Source organism: Rattus norvegicus, chromosome 18, assembly GCF_036323735.1.
Source record: "Rattus norvegicus strain BN/NHsdMcwi chromosome 18, GRCr8, whole genome shotgun sequence".
In the NCBI taxonomy this organism is placed as follows: domain Eukaryota; kingdom Metazoa; phylum Chordata; class Mammalia; order Rodentia; family Muridae; genus Rattus; species Rattus norvegicus.
In genome coordinates, this window is record NC_086036.1 from 11,275,145 (window position 1) to 11,296,765 (window position 21,621).

Consider the following 21,621-nt stretch of genomic DNA (forward strand, 5'->3'; position numbering starts at 1 on the left):
TTCCACATTTAAAATACACTGTTTCCACCACATCTAATATTAGAGAAGATGATGCATTTAAGGAATGAATACAAGATTCCAAACTAAAAAACAAAATTGTAAGTTTATTGACTTCTTTCCCATTAAGAAATGTTGGTTTTAATTTGGCCACCAATGGATGGATGGATAGATAGAAAGATAGATAGATAGATAGATAGATAGATAGATAGATAGATAGATAGATAGTTTTAAAAGGAAAATCTTTAGTCTCACAATTGAATAAGGCTTTAAATGCTATATTATGTCTGAGTATAGGTCAGGATAATAGTCAAGAAATTGCTTTGATTGTAAGGCAAGAAATCATCTGTATTTTAAAGAATCAATGGACTCATTTATTTTTAGAGTCCTGGTTAATGTTTGCCTCTATTATAACTTGATGAAAACAATATTTATTTCAGCTACTCTATTGTAAACATCTCACTTAGATCTATAGAATTTTTGATATTTTAGATTTTAAATATGAGGATCAATGGGCATTATGTTCATGTTACATACATAAAAGAAGATCATTAATCCTGTGCAGTATAAGTACTTTTATTTTTACAAATTAATCTTCTATACCAAAACATTGTAAAAATAATTTAAAACTTCTCAAGGGCAATCTCGTACTTAAGGCCATTGATTTACTTTTGAAATAAACTTAAACTAATCTGCCCTTATTTAACAGTAAGATAATAGAACAAGAGTATCCTTTGTTAACAAAACTCCTATTTGATAGTTATCATTTTTCCAAATGACATATCTTAAACTTGAAATTTGAGAGAGTTCTATGATACTTCAAGGTAATTTAAGAAATTAGAAGAGAATTAGAAAAGAAATGCTTGGTTTACAGGAGGCAATATCCTGTTGATTGACAATTTATCTTTTTCCATATTATTTGAGAAGTGTAGCCCTGATCAAGACACATTCATAAGATGCAATTTAAATGGATAAGGATTAATTGACAAATAAGAGAAGTCACTTCAATTATGTAGAATAATTTTTATTCCGCATTTAAATGATGCAATGCAGACATGGAGCTGGAACTGAGATGGCCAGACAGTGGGGAGTGATTGAACACTTAAGTACATCCAATATGTTTTTTTCACCCTTCAACTTCAGCCTCAGTTCAGGAGAATATTACAGTCTAGTGATTGTTGTGGAGATCACTAATACGCAGGTTGGAAGTGATCCCAAGATAAGAAACAATAAAATTGGGGGAGGGGGATTTTAGACATTTATGACCCAGAAGATGCATAACTAAAGACAACATCTACAGCAACTGTTACTCAATAGTATTCCAACTGATGGCGGAGTCAGGAAGAAATGAAGAGCTGAAATAGGCAAATAGTTTAAGAAGGTTAGGATTAGGGTGGAATAAACTTTACAAACAAGTCCTCCTGTTTACCACAAATATTAACCCTTCCAGGTTATAAAAAGCATTCTCTTGAGGATACTGGTGAATGTCCTTAGTGGCAAAACCTGGAGAGAAGTGACCCTTGAGAGAAGAGGATGACACTTGGTCAGACCAGTTTCTACCTGAGAGAATACTCCACATGGGTTAAGTGAACCACAGAGAGATCTCGAGCGCCAATTAACAATTTCACTGGCTTGAAGAGCCCTGGACCCAAGGTAGGTGATGGAAAGGAACTGGTGTGGTCCTAACAGAAGGTAGTTCAGAGGCCTACAGGTGTCACTAAAATATTTGGTGGAGTCCTGAGCAGAAAGCAAGGGCCAGAGGTCTGCAGGGCTGCACTCCTGGATCAGAGAGAAGACCCCAGAAGTGCAGTCTGTCTCACAGGCACCATACCTTCCCGTAGTTTCACATTTTCCACATCCATGGAAAACCTGCAATTCCTGCCAACTAAAGCAGAACCAGAAAAGACTCACCTTGAAGAGTCGGAAACAAATTTTTAAAGAAGCAAACCATGAAGAGATTTTAAGAGCCTGTAAGTCAGAGGAAGCGCAGGGAATAAAAGCATCTAGAACTTTCCTTCACTGTGACTATGTACAACTTTTAAGTTAGCGTATATAAAAGGAATTTTAACAATTAAACAAGGAAGTAGTACACAAGTGTCTGGAAACAGCCATATTTAAAAAAATACTGGAATATGAAAAATAATAAAATGATTTTTTTATAATTAACTTAAAGTATTTATAGAGAGAAGAGTAAAAAGAGAAAGAGAATCAGACACACTAACAAACATGAAGAAATTTAGAAAAGATAGTAAGGTGAAATTCTAAAGATAAAAAATTAAGAGTAATTGGCACCAGCTCACGTGGAAATACTCACACATGTGGGCCTACACATCGACTTCTTTCAGATACCACAGAAATATTTACCAGAAACTGTGGCAATATGTGGTGGCTCAGTAAGCCTCCCCATCTGTGCACAGACCATTTCTTCAAGAATGAGAGCACTGATGGCTCCTATTTGAAAAACAATTGATTTTTTAAGAGGCCAAGATGGCTGATTACTACAATAGAAAAGTAAATTTCAATATCCTTTCAAGTTATACAGTGAAAACTTTAAGGAGTTATTGTTTTATTATTTCTTTTTTTTTTCATTTCTGCCTCGGTTTTATTATTTTCTTTGCTTGGTTCTGCTCTAGAGCTTTGCAGGGGCTTTAAGTTGCTGGAATGCGATCTCTCCAATTTCTTTATGAAGGTACTTAGTGCTATGACCTTTCCTTTCAACGTGGCTCTCACCGTGTCCCGTTACTCTCAGTGAGCTCTGCATTCATTTTCATCGACTTCTAGGAAGTGGGAGCAGAGGCTTTCTCTGACTCTTTTGCCTACTTGTGGGTCCCTTTTCCTTGTGGGTCGCTTTGTCCATCTGGGATGATCTGTGTCTGGTGTTATTATAACTTGTTACGTCATGTTTGGTTGATATCCCGGGGAGGACTGATGAGAGATGGGTTGGGTGGAGACACTGTCTGGATTGAGTGGAGACCATCTGAGGAGGAAGGGGAAAGTGATGTCTAGATGTAATAAACAAAAGAATACAACAACAACAACAACAATAATAATAATAATAATAATAAATTGGCATTAAAATGAAACATTTAAAGATTTATTTTATAGACACAAACCAACCATGAACAACAAATAAATTAAAAATATTCACTAACAGTTCCGTGTTGGAGATAAACGGGGCATTAATGGATGCATAATTTAGTTCATTGGCCTAAGTAAATACTTCTGAGCCTTCTGGGCTCTATCACATTCCTTTGACATTTTCCTTCAGAGACTCTCCAGTCGTTCCTGTGAACTCCAGGAATAACCTAATCGTTGGACATTCTCTGATAAGTAACTTAACAAAACAAACAAGATCACCCATGATGCAATCGCCCTTAATTGGAGCAGGACCAACACAGAGCAACAACCATCGATTATGAGGAACAAAGGACTCCCGTATAACAATAACAATAATAACCATTACCCCTGAACAATTGGAAGAGCCATGTCTAAACAAAAAGGATGAGTCAGGACCGTTGATTACTCATGATGACGTCCTTGTTTATACAGATGCCCCACTGTATAAACACTTATTTCCCTTTCCTATAAAAATCTCCTGTTCAGAGGCCCACCACCCCACTCAGTGAAGGTAGGTGAAGGACACCCAGAGATAGCCTGACACCATGCCACATGGTGTGGACAGCAAAGACCCCCCAGAGGCTCGCCTGCCTCCACCCCATGAGGAGGCACAGGTAAGCAGAGCACACCCAGATGCTAGCCCACTCCCATGTGGCACTGTCAGGCTGTAGACTCACAATGGCCTGCCCACAGCCATGCCATGTAGCTCAGGCAGACAAGGACACCCAGATCCCTGACAGCCATGTGGCTTTTCCACCTTGGTGGTTCTGACATGGGAGAGCTGGGGATTGACCAACTCAACTACTACCCACCCAGTTCCAGGGCTTGGAGTTGGCCCAGCCCAAGTCTACCTCAACTGTGAAATGCTGGAGAGAGTAAAAGGGCCGGTCCTGCAAATCCAAAGCTGCAAGGTCTTCATGATCGAGGTCAACAATAGGATGTCCAAGAGGAGTCCTAGTGAGGATCTAGTATTGATGGTGTATCTGGTATTTTAGAAGCCAGATGTCTCGAGGCAGACCAATGAACATTCGCAAGTACAGATGTGTGGACCAAGGGTATACTGTGGGACACAGTGTGGCACACCACAGCTTCCATGACGAGATGTTTTCTATGCTTTGATTTGTTTTGTTTATTTTTTTACCTTTTTTTAAAATTTTCTTTTGAGAGAAAGGTTGCAAAGACAGGGTAGGACGGAGCGATGAGTGAGATTAGGCTTCATGATGGAAAACACACACACACAAAAATAATTACCTAATTCCCTTCAAAATTCGATGTTCCTGTTTGCCTCGATGTTGCAGGATAGTTGATCACTTTGTGGACCCTGAGATTGTGAACTGGCATGACTCAACCTTTGATTCCAGAAACCACACGCCTTTAATCCAAGAGCTAAATAAAGTCAACCCTAAGTCAAGAGGGGGAGCAAACAACCAGCTCCCAGGGAGTGAACAGAAAGGACAGACTTTAGGTTGAAGTGGGTTTAAGTCCTTAGAGAAGGAAACAGCTTTTACTTCTGGGACATTGGTGGAGGTTTTTCCCTCTGGGACTTTGGTGGAGCTCTTGCCTTCTGGGATATCAGTGGAGTAGGAAGGTTAGCGGGCGTCATCTCTGTTGGAGTCTTTCACAACAGCTTCTGGCTCCAATGTCTCCATTCGATAAAATTGAAAGGGTGGAATTTTTGCTTTTTAACATTCTTAAGCATATATATGAAGTTAATACACCTCCATAAATGTTCACACCCAAATGTATACAAACATACATAATGCATGCATGCATGTATACATACATAAATGCATACATACATGCATACATACATACATATATACATACATGCATACATACATACATATATACATGCATACATAGACTCCTACAAAAGCAAGCACCCAATAATCTTGCACACAAAAAGAAACTGAATCCATAATTTAAAGTCTTATCAAACCAGAAGTGTGGCTCAAATGACGCCTCTATCTATCAGACATTTACAGGAAAGAGTTTAGCGATTCTCTGCATCGTCTTCCGGGAAATAGAAGCAGGGAATGAATACATCTTTGCTCATCTCGTTAAGCCAGCATTATATAGCTAAGGACCTAAGATGATGACCGACATAGGAGAATTAAGCAGACCTTGAACTTCTATTAGGTTCTTCTTGAGTGGTACCTTTAATTTGTGAATTTGCTATTTGTTAATCCTATTTTCTAGATTGAGCAATTTTGCCTAAAAAAATGCTTTTATTAAAAAAAAAAAAACTTTTGAAAAACTGAATTCATCTTGAGGATTAAATGAGATCCTGACTATAAAATCATTTGCAAAAACTGTTAAAACACTGAGTAGTTCGTTATTTATCATTCATTATGCAAAGTTGAGGAATTCTTAAATGTGAGGTGATTTTCCACACCCTCCATGTCAAAATACTAAAGGTCAATGTTCTGTCTCTCTTGAAATCCCAACATCACAGAACGGTTCACCTATAATTCTAGGCGTATTTCTAAGCCAAAATTCAGAAGTTTTATCCAAGATTTCTCACTCCAATTGTCCTCATGTAGCACATGCTAACAGGAAAATTCCACGAACAGTTCTCTGAGTGCATGTCTGAAATTTCAAACAGACTGGTGCAGCCATCTGCTCCTTCTGATAAGAGACTCATCTGTCTGTTAAGAAGGTAGGGAAAAGGCTCACCAAGAAAGAACAATGCCTTCTTGAAACCCCTGTAGCCTCGCTGGGTGGCTCCCGGACATGCACCAGATAATTCGGGGTCAAACCAACATTTTCAGGCTGTATTTGGATGGGATTTGAATTCATTGTGCCTGCACTCTACGCAGCTCTCCGTACAGCGACTGGTGTAATTTGGACGATGCGCTCAGCATCTGCTGCCTTTCAGAGGCGAGCACTGTGATTAAGGGAATTCGCCCAGCAGCTTTTCTGATTTTAAAGAACTGAAATGAGACCGGTTCCTACAGAGACAGTGGAATAAGTGGAGGTATGTTTCTGCAGATGATGGAAGAATAATTGTAACCATGCTGCTCTGTGGTAGAAATAAAAAAACTTAAAGGAAACCTATCCAAAACATTCCAAATACGATTTTCTCTTCAGAAAACAAAGATCAAAAAGGTCCTGTTCGATTTAAAAAAATTAGTAGGACTTTTGCTATTCGCATGACTATCCACCTCAGTAACCTGCATAACATGTACAAGTAAACAGGATTGATTGCTAGGAAGTTAATCGCACATATTCCTTCATTGAGGTGAAAATTAGTAATAATGCATACCTTTAGGGAATAGAATAAAATTTAACTTACTAGAGGAATGGAACAGGAGAGATTTTAACATATATTTTTCTGTTACACAAATTATCTTCCTGTACTCTGTGCTTTAAAATTCCAAACATATATAACTTTATATAATTAACAATTACCTTAACAAAATAAAATTGGATTTTAACTTTTTTTTCCCCATCTTTATTAACTCGGGTACTTCTTATTTACATTTCTTTTTTTTTTTTCCGGAGCTGGGGACCGAACCCAGGGCCTTGCACTTCCTAGGTAAGGGCTCTACCACTGAGCTAAATCCCCAGCCCCATTATTTACATTTCGATCTTTATCCCCTTTCCCGGTTTCTGGGTCAACATCCCCCTAACCCCCCCCCCTTTTTAACTTTTTAATCGAATTATTTCCGGGTACTTTTGATCTGAGAATCAGTAATGCAAACTGGGGTTCTCCTTCTGACTGACTAACCGGGCTGCAGTCATTATTGAATCAAAACCTAAATTAGCTGCCTTCCTCATCAATGAAATTGGAACAATATAAGCAGCCTTTTATACCTTTCAAAGGGAGGTTATTCATAAAATTAGATGAGCATTTTTACACTGGGTTATTACACTAGTAAACTGTGTGTAGACGCCCAGTTGTGGGGATAGTTTTATGCGTGTTCCTATAAAATTTTCCATTTTTTTGAATAATCCAGGAAATGCTACCAAAAATTGGAACTAATTCATTTTTTCTTTTTTATTTTTTACACTCCAGATTGTATTCTTCTCCTGGTCCACCCCCTCCCCTATAGTTCCATATCCCATACCTACTCCCCACCCCCCCTCCATCTTCATGGGGATGTCCACACCCCACCCACCCCACCAGACCTCTAAATTTCCTGGGGCCCCAGTCTCTTGGGGGTTATGTGCATCTTCTCTGACTGAACCCAGACCTGTACATGTGTTGGAGGCCTTATCTCAGTTACTGTATGCTGCCTGGTTGGTGATCTGAGAGATCTCAGGGGCTCCGGTTAATTGAGACACTTGAAAACAATGTTTTCAACATGAGCTACTACTGACAATGTTACATAATACACATATTTTGTAATAACTGACATTTTAGGATAAAAATGTACATTTGACAGCAATATTCAAAATGTTGTATTTAAGGTCTCTCTCAGCTCTTTTTAACTTATTGGAAAAATCTATGAAAAATATGGATAATAATGTACATGAAATCTTTATTTTTGCCCATTTTTAATGTCGGTTTTCCTTATAGGGGAAAGAAGCTACCTTGATGTCTGAAAGTCTCACAAGATGGCTTCCAGTAGTAGATAATAAAAGAAGGATATATGAGGCTTCTTTTCTTTCCCTTTCTTCCTCCTTAACTCTTTTCTCTATTTTTTGTATTATTGGTTATTTTATTTATTTACACTTCAAATCTCCCCTTCCCAGTTTCCCCTACACAAACCCCATCTAATCCCCCTCCCCCTACTTCTTTGAGGGTGCTCCACTACCCACGGACCCACTCCCACCTCACCACCTACATTGGAAAATCATTCCCCTACATTGGAAAATCAAGACTCCACAGGACCAAGGGTCTCCCTCCCATCGACACCACATAAGACCATCCTCCATCCTCTGATACATATACAGCTGGAGTCATGGGTCCCTCCATGTTTACTCTTTGGTTGGTGGTTTAGTCCCTAGGATCTCTGGGGGGGTCTGGTTGGTTGATATTGTTGTTCTTCCTATGGTGTTTCAAACCCCTTCAGCTCCTTCAGTCCTTCCCCTAACTCCTCCTTGGAATCCTTGTGCTCAGTCTGGTTAGCTGGCTAAGCATCTGCATCTGTATTGGTCAGGCTCTGGAAGAGCTTCTCATGAGACAGCTATATCAGACACCTTCTGGGCATCATCACTAGTGTCTGGGTTTGGTGTCTGCAGATAGGATGGGACCTAGAAAATATTATCCTGAGTCAGGTAATTCAATCAAACAAACAAACAAAAAGAAAACACAAAAACAAAAAACAAAAACAAAAGCAAAAGCAAAAGCAAAAACAAAAACAGATACGGTATGCACACACTGGTAAGTGGATATTAGCCAAAAAGCTCAGAATACCCACAATACAACTGACAGACCATATGAAACTCAGAAAGAAGACCACAGTGAGGATGATTCAGTCCTACTTACAAGGGGGAACAAAATAATCAGGGGAGGTAGGGATCTTGGAGAAAGAGGAGGTGAAGGGAAGATCAGGTGTGGGAGGAGACCACGGAAGAAGTACAGAGGGTCAGGAAAAGCATAGCTATCATATGACCAATAGGACTTTTGCACTCATAGATACTCCTATGATCAAAGAGCATGACCATTTCATCAGGATATTCTTGTTCATTGCATTTTCTTTCTATCTCTAGCTTATGACCAATACATATTCCTTCTCATTTAATGTTTATAGCTTAAACAATAAAGCCAAAGTTACATCAGAGTCTGGTGATTCTGATTTATCCATTTACTCTTTCAAGGCTTAAAATTAGCTAGAGAATGGTTCCCTAGGTGGGACAGTCTCTGGAAGGCCTTTCTTTCAGTCTCTGCTTCACGTTTTGTCCCTGCATTTCCTTTATACAGGAGCAAATCTGGGTTAATATTTTTGAGATGGGTGGGTGGCCCCATCCCTCAATGGGGGGGATGCCTAACCATTAGATATGGTCTCTACAGGTTCTACCTCCCTTTTGTTGGGTATTTCAGCTAATGTCATCCCTTTTAACTCCTGAAAACACTTGTTTCCCTGGCATCTGGGACTTTCTAGTGGCTACCCCCAGTTCCCCATCCCACCCATCTCAATTAGCTGCAGTGGATGATAGCCTGGACTACATATGTGAAGATGAACATATCTGTATATCTGTATATCTGTATATCTGTAATATATATACATATATACATACACACATTAATATATATGTTCTTGAAATCTGTGTGACTCTGTATTGTGAGGCTTAATTAGCATTGTGTGTTACTAGCAGATAATTTATATACTTGTGGCTAGATTTTTCTTTGCCTTCATAGAAAATGTCAAAGTAGAATAATGAATGGTGATGGTTTGTTCAGGTATGGGGGGTGACACAGAGACAGGAGAGAAGCCCTGAGGGTCAGCAGAAGGAATGGAAACCTGTGGGGGACAGGGGGGTGAAGGTGGGAGGACATTCTAGGAAATACCAGAGGCTTGGGAGGTAAGAGACTCTCAGGACTCAAAGGGGGATGACCTTAGATGAAACGCCCAACAGTAGGAGAGGGAACTCAATAGAGTCTACCTCCAGTAGATATATAGGGCATCAAGTGGAGGGATGGGGTTGCCATCTCATAGTCAAAAATTCTGACCCAGAATTGTTTCCATCTAAAAGAACCTCAGGGACAAAACTGGAGAAGAAACTGAAAGAAAGGAGGTCCAGTGACTGGCTCAAACTGGGATCCATCTCAAGGGGAGTCACCAAGGCCTGAAACTTTTACTGATGCTATGGTGTGCTTACAGACAGGAGCCTAGCACGGCTGTCCTCTGAGAGGCCGAACAAGCAGCTGAAAGAGTCAGATGCAGATACTTACACCCAACCATTGGACTGAAGTTGGAGACCTGCATGGTTGAATTAGGGAAAGGCTGGAAAGAAGCTGAGGAGGAGGGTGACACCATAGGAAGACCAGCAGTCTCAACTAACCCAGATCTCTCTGACACTGAGGCTACCAACCAGCAAGTATACACAAGCTGGTCCAAGGTCCCTGACACATATGTAGCAGAGGACTGCCACATCTGGCCTCAGCAGGAAAAGATAAGCCTATCTCTAGAGAGACTTGAGGCTCCAGGGTATGGAGGCCTGGTAGGTGGAGGAGGATATTGTCTTGGAGACAGCAGGGAGGAGAAATTATATGAGGAACTGTCGGAGGGGGGACTGGGAGGAGGGCACACCTAGACTGTAAAAATGAAAGTAATAAAAAATCGATTAAAAAAGTAATAAACATCTATGTAAATAAAAATTGTCCTGTGCAATAGAAAATTCCTCTTCCTCGCCCAGGATTTTAGAGTCTCAGAGGGGCACGCAGTACTTCATTACCCATAGATCATTTGGTTGCTCCAGCCAATGACAATCTGATAATTCATACGATCTATAATATAATTCATATTATAATACATTTTTAATACCTCCCCACAGATGAGGCATTATGTTACACAGGAGGTATTCTCTTACAAATTTGCTCACTCCCGCAAGTTTGGTGAATTTTGCTACATTTACTTTGCTTAGTAAAATTGGAGATCAAGGCACAAAGAGGGAATAAATAAGACAGGAAACATTACATTATATATTATTTGTAGTCATATTTAATTTAATGTAATCTTAATTTTGCATGTTAGTTTGGACATTTGTTTTTTATTTTTATATAATTCCCAGATTGATTACTGTTTATGTCCTGGGGCCAGTGGGTGGAATTAATTAATGGCATCTGGAAATCTATTAGAAATCAGACTTTGATAAGCCTGCTAAGTCATCATAAGAAGGACAAATGATGTAGCTTCCCATTGAACTCTGAAGGAAAGTGTGAGGATTCAAAGTATTTAGTCATTTATGTGCTATATACTGGGGAATAATTTACAAATATTGATTTGTTTTTGCACATACTGAGAGACTGATTTTCCTATGCAGTTAGGCATGTCCTTATGATTGGGGATGGTTCACTAATAATAGGCAGAAGCTGTACATGTTCCTTCCAATTTCAGCCCAAGTGTCCCTTGCCCCTTTTTTTTTGTCTCAATTTCCAGACTTTCTGGGGACATGATGAAGTGACATCTTCAATCTTTATCAAGATAGATCCCCATGTGCCTGTGTGTCATGTGAGGCAGTATTCATTTCCCCAACTCCCTTTCCCAGATAAACAGAGTAAAGATTCTTTAGTATTAAAGCATCGAGTTACAGAATGTGTTTGCTACCACACCATACTGGAGATTTCAATAGGTGCTATCACATTTTGAATGTAGGGCTTCATCTTCTCAAAGTTAAGAAAATAATCAATAAATAACTATAGACTGTCTTCCTGAGCACATGTTATCTTAATTCCTTTGGTCTTGTTCCATGTTCACATTTCTCCTTCTCCTTAACTCCCTCATTCATCTTTCTATTGTTAAAATCTACTATTTATACCCTCTTAGATACCAGATGTTTTATTTATGTTGCTTAATTATTCTCATTTTGATTGTCATAGCCAATTTAGAGAAAAGTCTATAGGTCCAGATTTTTGGATGTATTATGAACTCTGCTCTACGATATTACTTATGAATGATATAAGGGGACATGTCAATTGCTAAGCATATTAGCATATTTTAATCATTTATCAAATTATTACATGCTCAATAATTTCAAAGTGTTTGCTTTGTCTTTATTAGAATAATGCTTTTCGACTTGAGGGAGCATTAAGAATACGCACTGGTGAAATTTTTTTCTTCTAATTGATAATATTTTAATGAATGATTTATATTTAGTCCTCTGTATTCTTACTGTGGTAACTCTTCCCATCAAGCTTCTGTTCGCAGACATAAATACACAGAGCTTTGATTTCTGAGAAGACCGTACCCATGTGGAGAAAAGTGTGGGCTTGATGCACCAGAACACAACTTCTTACACAAATAGGCCTCTGCGACATGAAACCAATAAATATGCTGTGTCTGGGACCCAGCAAACTCAAGCCATTGGGTGTTCACCCAGTGGCTATACATTTTATTTGACAATTTAGGGACAGAATACAAAAAAAAAGAAAAGAAAAAAAGAAAAGTTAAAGAGACTTCAACTCATATTGAAGTATCTAGTGTCTGGCATTGAAAATTTCATTTAACACCCATGTTTTCTAGAAGGAATATTTTCTACCACTATATTCACGGTACTTCTGCCCAAACTCTTATAAACACACACACACACACACACACACACACACACACACACACACACACACAATTTAAACTGATTTATTATTTTTAAATTATGTATATTCCTATATTCCTAGTGTGTGCTTTTGCACATGGTTGTGGTTCCCCTACTGGCAAAAATCGAGCATTAGATCCCTTGCAGCTGGAGTTACAAGCGATTATGGTTTATTTGACGTGAGTGAAACTGAACTCTGGTCCTCTGGAGAAGAACATGATTTTAGAAGTGGAGCCATCTTTACAGTACCTGTGCACTATCTGGAATTAGCTTACAAACTGTTTATTTCCTTAGGCTTCTTCCCGCAGCCTTAATGATTTATAACCCGTCTTCTAACCTCTCCGTGCCTCAACGGCCCTATCTTCCCCTTTAACCTGTAACCATTAGAGAATCCTGACCTCCCTTTTTGTTTTCCTGTCACTCTTGGCAGAAGAGCTACACTCTCCTTTTGGGAAGTGACTCCTTGTAAGATGCCTGTCTTCAAGAGGATGGTTCCATGTCTATGTATACATAAGCCACACTGATTGTACTCAGGGAATTTCCAAACAAAAACAGAGAGTTCCTGAGCCCATCACAGTAGCTCATGCTATTAATTACAACGTTCAGGAGGCAAAGGGTGGTGAATTTCTGAGAATTTAAGGCCATCCTAGTCTACATTGATAATTCTAGAGTAGGCAGATAGACATAGAGTGACTCTGTCTCAAAAAAAAATTAAAAAGAAAAAAAGAGGAAGTGAAGTTGGAAGAGATGGCAGGTTAGGAGTGAGAACCATAAGAAGGAATTGGAGGAAGGTGGTCCTGGATGCATATAGCCAAATTAATTGTATGTTTACATAAAAACTTAATGAATAGATTAAAAATATTCTTTCTAAAAGGAACTTCAGTAAAAAAAAAACCTAAGAATTTCCAAATAAAAACAGAAGGTAGTTTTTTGTCTCTCTATTTTTTCTTTTGTTTTCTTTTTAAAGAAAGAAAAATAGTTGAAAGCTAGGTTTCTTCTTTAATTTTTACTAATAAATATTCAAATATTATATATATAACAACAAGCATATTATTAACAGCCATAATTAGTATATAAGGATTTGCTTATACTATTTTAACTAATTTAATTTGAAAGTAATAAGAAAACAGGGATTTTCAAGATTTGAAGGAGAATTTTTAATTTTGTGTAGGTTCCATCAGAACAACCAAAGTTTTCTTTCTTGAATTTTTTTATGTTTTAATATCTGTTCAAATATTTTAGTTATATATATATATATATATGTGTAATTATACATATATTATATATGTGTGTATATATATGTAATTATACATATATTTTTATATATATATGTATATATTTCACCCATATACAGACTGTAGGTAGATGAGGGGGAATGGGCAGGGTATACAATGTATATACTTACAATTTTAAATGAAAAACTTATATGATCTAACATGTACTTACCATAAATCCTCAAAAATATTTTCCAGGCTTTTTGGCACATATCAAATCTCTAGTACTAAAGAAAGTAAGGCAGTAGGATCAAAGTTCCGAAGCAAACCTAGGCTATATAATAAATTCCAAGAGGTTCTGGTTCACGAACTGAGACCCTGTCTCCTCTATCAAGAAAAATATGTAGCATTGGTCAGTTAGTTTGGAAGTCTTCTCAGAAAGCTTTGTGACATGTCATTTATTTGGGGCCAGTACATGGGGCCAGGCACTCCATAGCTCAAGCCTCTCCTGTCAAAACTGAACTTGTAACTGATCACCCATTTAAGATTTTTGCTGTAATCATTAATTTGCAAATATGTTCTTATTTGGAGTTCAGAGTCTGAGTCATATGGATTACGGTTGAAAAACTGAATTATTTTTATTTCCCAGGTGTCTATTTAGTACTCAAGAAGAAGGAACATGTCCAGGGATATTATTTTGTTGTTGTTGTCATTAAGAGTAAAGGGCTACTGTTTTCAAATTTTCAACTCCGTCACTTGAATTTCTCCATTTGTCCCACTTAAATCTCAGGAAACTGAAACACAGCAATGCACAATGTGGCTTATTTTCCCCCTTCCTCCTTTCTACATTCTTCAAAGAAAATGATACCCAAGTCAAATCCTGTTTGCAGATACCAAGCTGAGACCCTGTCTCTCCTTCCAACCTTATTGGGGCTTGTAGGCTCCCCTGGATGTTAAGATTCTACTCTGGGTAAATTTCATATGTGGGTGTTTTCTAAGGTCCCGCCCTCAACTCACTATCCCTGCCAAAGCACATTAATCGAATCACTTTCACACAGCATTTTTGTTGGTGTTGTTTTGTTGTGTTTTGTTCATTTTACAGAACTTTTTGGTCACTTTTCCCTTAGAAAACCTAAAATATTGAACAATAATGCAATTTGACTTACAATTTCATCCAATCTACAGAGTAAGGCTTTTTTTTTTTTTATTGACCTTCGGCTATAAAATTTTTTGAACTGATTTGACCTGATTGCTTGATTAAGTCTTGTTTTTCAGCTTCCTTGCTTGGTTATAATGAACAGTTTTCATTGCCTTCCTGAAGTACATGCACTCAAATGATTAGCTAAGGCCTAGACCATGTCATGCCCAAGACGGTACAAAGTAGGACTCATTTCATTTCTACATCCATGTGCCTAGAGTGAGAGCCAGATTGTCTACATAAGACAGTTCCATGGAGCTAATCAGACTAAACCACTCTTGTATTTTTTAACTTCAGGCCAAAGTCCCATTTCCTAGGGAATGTTTTTTTTTTCCTTCTAGTAGAGGGAAGCTGTGATAAAAACATACACCTTCAAAGTCACTGTAATTCTATCTAGGCTATATTTGTCTTTCATTCTTTTAGAACTGAATATTCTGCTTGGGAGGAAATGTAAGAAAATTGGTCATGAATTTGGGACGTCAGCCTGACGTGCTCATAGTTACTGTTGAGGTTCTACTGAAGATGACTGGAGCGTTCTCTCCTTCGGGGAGAAGTTTACTTTGTCACCATTATTCATGTTCAAAATATGGAGATACCTCAGCATGGAAAAAATGAAGAAGCAAAGCTCCATTTCTTTCTCCTCTGAGAATCTAAATGGGCAGCTGTACTGTAGGAGATTTTGTACTGTAGAAGATTGATAGAGTTATATAGAGTTATATACACATAAAAGAGAAAAACAAATATTTGTGACTTTCTAAAAGTTAATCATTAGTAGTGGAAAATTCAAGTGTCAGAGATAAAACTATTAAGGAATGGAATATTTTTTCATAATTAAAGGTGAAAAAAGAAAAGACTAGGTATTTGATAAAAAGATTTGGAACAAGATAAAAAAAGAAGACTTTCCAATCTGATGCATACACCCTGTATCTTCCTATACAAACAGAAATCTATATATATAGAGGCAACTACTTTGAGAAGTAGCCCTGGAGTTTCACCATGGAGGAGTGCACAGATTGACCAGAACATATGGAGGCTTAGAACACTTTCTTTCAGTATTTTCACCATTCTAACATCTTATCATCATGTTAGGATAATTCTAGAAAACATTACTCCATTATGTTTGAGTTCTGGCAGATTCCTTGAAACAAAAGGGATTAAGTAATATACCCAATATCTAAAATGTATAGACAGGACTCAAAAAATTAATGAATCTTAACCTATATCAGTTACATATGCTATATCTTGAGTAATGGTGTAAACCAATATTACCTTACTTTCTTTTACTGTTGGATGCTCTGAAATTTAAGAGAGGCTGTTTGACGTTATCACCCATCATGACAGGGGCATCAAGGCCTCACGAGCTGAATGTAGCTGGTAACATAGGAAGCACAATCCTAAATAGGCAGCAAAGAAACATACACATTGTTGTTCAATTCCCTTTTTTAATTTCACACAGTCCACCATCTTCATGACCATGGTTTTTCTACAAAAATTAACACAATCAACATAACCCCTTACAAGTTTGTGCAGAGTATTATCACTAAGGTGACTTAACAACAGACAGAGGACACTACAAAAAAACTACAGCCAATCAAAATGGAGACTTGTAGAGTCCATACCCAATGCAACTAGAAAACACTCATACCTCAGACTCAGACAATGTTGAGAAGAATGGGTGAAATGATTATAAGAGCCAGAGCATCATGGAGTTTGCTGTGGGATTGTCTCTCCAATAACATCCTAAACTCATAAAGCCTCAACATCATGACTGTCCAAACATGAGCTCAAAAAGGGCAATAACAAAGGCCAAAGCCAATGGGGAAAAGCCTACTGGACTTCAACCATACACAAAGAATTATAGGTAAGTAAAGAAGGACAGGGGCAGGAAAGGTAGTCTTTCCCCAGGGAAGAGCACACCAATTCATTGTCCAGCACCTAACTGTTATCCTTGAAAACATCCATACAAGTAACATACAGATTGAGCAGGTTATATATAGGAATATATATGTACATCATGTATGTATATATGCCTGCAATAATAATGAGAAAAAGAGGCCAAGAGTTTGAAGGAGAATAGGGAAGGGTATAAGGGAATGTTTGGAATAAAGAAAGGGAAGGGAGAATATTTTAATTATATTTTAAACTCAAAAATAAAATTAATATGAACACAAATGTTTGCTTTTGTTTCTAATTAAAACAAATGTATCGATTGAGTACAGTGGATAAGGCTGTGCTGTATTTATTTGATGGACATGCACTAGATTTAGGCAAGCATTCTACTACTGAGCTAAACTCCTAGCTTATTAAGTCTAATTCTAACAGTGATTCCAAGAGAGGTATTATTAGCCTTCTTCAGTACTTCAGAAACTTGGGATTTGTAAGGTTAATTAATTTGCTCAAGGTCAAATAGCTATTAAGCTAAGGAGCTGTGATTTAAATCAGAGTGCATGTCAAATTCATACTTTCACAGAGCCATGTTAACTCCTCATCTTAGGAGGAAGCAGCCACTCAAGTTGTTAAAGATGAGATCACTATTTTTGGTTTTGCACACAGTTTGAGTGCTATTATCTTTTGGCACTGACCAAAGCTAAGCTACTTCTCCCTTCCTCATTTTAGCAGGTCACTTGCAAAAATATAACCATTCTTAATTTCATATCTGAGAATAAGACTCTTTGTTTCACCACACCTTGAAATGATTCTTAAAAACAAACTAAAACAGAAGAGATACCATCCTTTCCGCAGAACAAATGTCACTTCAATGAGCCTTTGAGGAAGTGGCTTATGGTAGTTTCCAGTCAAAGAAGAGATTCCAAACAACACCATAAGCCCAAACCTCAAAAGTCTGGATCTTACTTTAGTATTAGATGCCCAGTCTTTCTGCCAACTGATAAGGATAAGAACAAATGTTTTATAAAGCATTGCTCCAATATCCTACAATCTCGGTGCAATGATAAGAGGGTAGCCAGATGACTAGTCAGTTATTCAAACTGAACATCAATGAAGACAACACCAATGCCATTTAAAGCATCTAAACTGTCAAAATTGGTAAGGACAACTTTAAAATCTTTAATGGATGCTGCCTCTTCAGGATGAAAACTCCTCCTCTTTCCAGGAGAATAAGCACATCATTCTCAGCACATTCTGCTCACCAAACTCACAAGTTATCACTCTGCTGATTGACAGTATTTTCAAGGTGAAGTCAACCCCCCTCTAACTGCTACTTCTTCCTCTTTTCTTTCTGTTGAAGCTAACCTGTCAATGAGAGCACACATTCTTTTCTGATCACCTAGTGTCCCTTTTACAAAGTTCCACCAATCGGTCTTTTAAGTCAACAGTACTATTTCATATTTTGAACAATGGCCCCAAGTTGGTGGTAGTTTCTTTGAAAATTAGACTTAAACCAACACATGGATTATTCCAGTGATACAGCTGTCCCTGGGGATTGTAATATAGCCAAACCCATTGGTTATATACATGCTTAAATCTCTCCTTTATTCCTTCTAACTATTCAAAAATATACCTTACCTCTCAAGCTATATACCCCACAAACATCATTTTTCACAGATGTGATGGTTAATACCGACTGTCAACTCAATAGGATTGTTAATTGCTGAAGAGATAAGCCACTAGGCACACCTGTGAGGGATTTTCTAGATTAACTTAAGCAAGGTAGAAAATCCCAGTCCAAATACATCACTATTCCATGGGCTGAAGACCTGGAAAACAGAAAAAGAAAACGCTAACTGAAAATGAGCAGTCATCTGTGGGACAGTGGGCTGTGAACGGTATCCTGGGATCCGGTTGAGCTAAACCCCAGTGACCCTGAAGGAACAGTAGGAGTTTTGACTGTTCCTGGGTATCAGGCCCTTGTCACATAGCTACAGCCCCCACAGTGCCCTGTAGAGAGGTCTGTAGCCATCAGTTATATAGGAACAGCACCCCAAGCCCTCCCACATGTAGATAAGGTATCCCCAAGCTCTGAGACTAACTCAATAGGAAGTACCTACTGTCAGACCCTGACCCACCCCAAAACTATAAATAAGGATCCTATTCAAAAGGAATAAAAGTGTGTGAGAATTACTCCATTATCTGAGAGCTTCTGTCATAAGAGCTGCAACACTACTGCTTAAGGAAGAGATCTGCTCTCCAGACGATGGCACCAGAAGCTCCCCTACATCCCTCACAGGCTGGTCAGCCTCGCACTGGCTCAGCTGAACTGATTCAGCGGAGCCTTGGAGCAACTGAAACTGCACCTGTGGAGATGGAGGTGGAGCAACTGTAGTAGCGGAGCGGGTGGAGACAGTTTCCCCTTCCTGTTCCGGTTCTCTCCCCTTTGCCGGAACCCTTGCACCTTGCCAGGCCTGGAATCTCTGTGGAAAGCCTCCAGGACACAGGCCCTCAATCATCCATCACAGCTTGCTCTGGTTTTACTACTATGCCTTCCCTGTCGTGGTGGACTATCTTTTTAAACTGTGAGCCTATGTAAACACTTTCTCACATCTGGTAATTTGTATCACACCCAAGGAAAGCAAACAACGCAGAAGATCTCAAAATTCTAGTCCATATTTTTCTATTTTACTTAAAATATTGCCACCCTTACTCCTACTGTCCTGTTGACTGCTTGTGGCCAGGCCCAGCAGGATTGTTCAAGCAAAGGGCGTGAGCAGGGAGCTGAAGTGCTACCACAGCTGCTACTCTGTGTACAGCTGCTGCCCCAAACGCCCACCTTTTCTCTGAGATGCTGCACTATGCAGAGCTGAGCCACCAGAGGGCTCAGCTAACAAGCTAGGTGCAAAGGAGCGTCTAGCAGCTAAAGCTTCTGGAGAACAGTCTCTGTCCCCAAAAACATTACAACTTTTATAAGACAGATGTTCTCTGGATAGGATCTTATATACAGTTTTGGGGATGAGTTGGGGTCTGACAGAAGATGCTTTCTATTGGCTTGGTTTGCGATGTTAGGGATGCCTCATCTGCATGTGGAGGGGCTTGGGAGCACTGCCCCTATGTGACTGATGGTCATGATCCTCTCTATGGGGGGGCCTGTGGCTATGTGAAAGGGGCCTAGTTAGGAGTAGGTGAAGTGCTTACCATCCAGTCCCTTTTTGGGTTCCAGGACTTCCAACCCATCTCAACCTTACCAGGTTTCCTGGCATGGTCCACTGTTTCACAACTCCTCCTTTTCCTTTTTGTAAAGGAGAGGTGTCATCAGAATAATTGCCTGCTATGTTGGGAATAGTTTGATATTGAACCAAGACCTGGTTAATAGTGATCTTTTCAATACTACTCATTGTTGTTTTCAAAATTGGATGAGTCAGTGTACCAAAAAGAAAGCTCTATGACTGGCATTGGGCCAAGGAGGGGAAGACGCCAAGCGACCAAAGGGTTAGAATGCCATGGGGTAGGGTTGTTGGGAGCATAGAGTGCCTAGAGGTTCCCACAGAGCATTTTGAGCATTTGTACATCTTGTTCTATCAGCCCAGATGTATTGACATAGAAGTAATGTTCCTCCCCCAGCAAAGTGCAAGTCCTTCCCTGTTTCACAGTCAGGAAGTTCAGAGCCCTGTGGTTTTGGAGAACAACTCCTGTTGAAAGGTTATCTGGAGTTGAAGGGACTCTAGGCCGTCTGTAGTTGAGTCCTTTGCCAGGTCAAGCTTGTCCTAGAAGTCACTGGCCATATGTTGCGTTAGGACAAGGGCTGTTCCAACAGTTCTTGTCACACCCAGGGAGACGGCGAGGCCCAGTCCAATGAGCAGGGGGATGAAGATCTCTTTCTTCTTTTGGCTTCCTCCTATCTGCAAAGTGAGTTATTCAGGTTCCTAGAGATAAACCTGGTGAATAAGTATCATGGGGGTGCAGGAGCCTTGGGAAGGGGTGGTATTTCAGGCACCTGTAGTGCCTTTGCACCAGAGGAGAGCAGAAGGTTTAATACATACTGATTTAGCAATGGTGATGTCACAGACACATGTAAGATGGGATTGTGTGGAGGGTCCTACAAGGCAAAGTGAAGGAATAGGTTAAAGAGTGGAATGTCTTATGCTTTTCTTGTGGCTAAGGGTCCATGGAGTTCATGAAGAAACAGGTGTTAATAATTGTCAGTAGAGAGAAGCACAGAAAAAGCATTGGGAGGAGTTGGGGCGGGTGGTTAAGGGAAGGAAGTCAGCTGCATATTGGATGTACTATAGCCAAGAAAGGGTGGCATAGAGTTCCTTCTGAGATTGATTTTCCTCTTGAAGAATATTAACATGGGTAAAGACTGGTTTGGAGGTGGGGAAAAGGTCAGGGAAGACATGTAGTTCAGCCTTGGGTATTTGGCATAGCCATTAGGTTAAAGTTTACCCCTGACTCCAGTTGACCAATGTTGGTCCGATGGATCACTGATGGAAAGATAAAAATTAGTTTTAAGGTTGGTGAGCATGGTGCCACAGTGGCTGGTGAATTCCATTCGATAGTTCCAATATCTGAAACCTCCATATGTGGGGACCTCCTGCAGACATTCACCTGTGTATTGGTGAGGAGAGCAGAGGAAAGGGCAGGGGAGAGTGGACAGGGATTCTGGGTGTAGGAGTATCTCAATCCTGGTATGACATCCTTTAAGTGGACAGTCCTGGGTTCCTATGACTTTGTTATGACTTTGTTGTGTCCATTTTAAGTCTCTCTAGCAAAGAATCTCCAGGGGCAGGTATTGGGAAGGCTAGAGAGAGGCTGGGCCGTAGCAGAGTTAATATGAAGAATGACAGAAACAGCAAGAGAATAGGGGAGATGGGGGTTGTGGGGACACATGGCCTGGCAGCAGTCACCACCATCCAGAAGATCTTGTTGTCCCTCCAGATGTGGTGCTTTCTCTCCATCCCCCTACCCCTCCCTTCTTCTTCCTCCCCTTCTCCTTTCCCTCCG

General features: G+C 39.4%; 1 long non-coding RNA gene across 1 annotated transcript; it reads right to left on the reverse strand.

The window, feature by feature from the left end:
• Nucleotides 1-2,546: 2,546 nt before the first annotated feature.
• On the reverse strand, nt 2,547-19,159 carry LOC102553404 (uncharacterized). The gene is made up of 4 exons (XR_361238.5): nt 18,809-19,159; nt 18,253-18,443; nt 15,997-16,121; nt 2,547-2,974 (listed from the first exon to the last, which is right to left on the reverse strand). It is a non-coding gene; the product is annotated as an uncharacterized LOC102553404 (long non-coding RNA).
• Nucleotides 19,160-21,621: the final 2,462 nt, after the last annotated feature.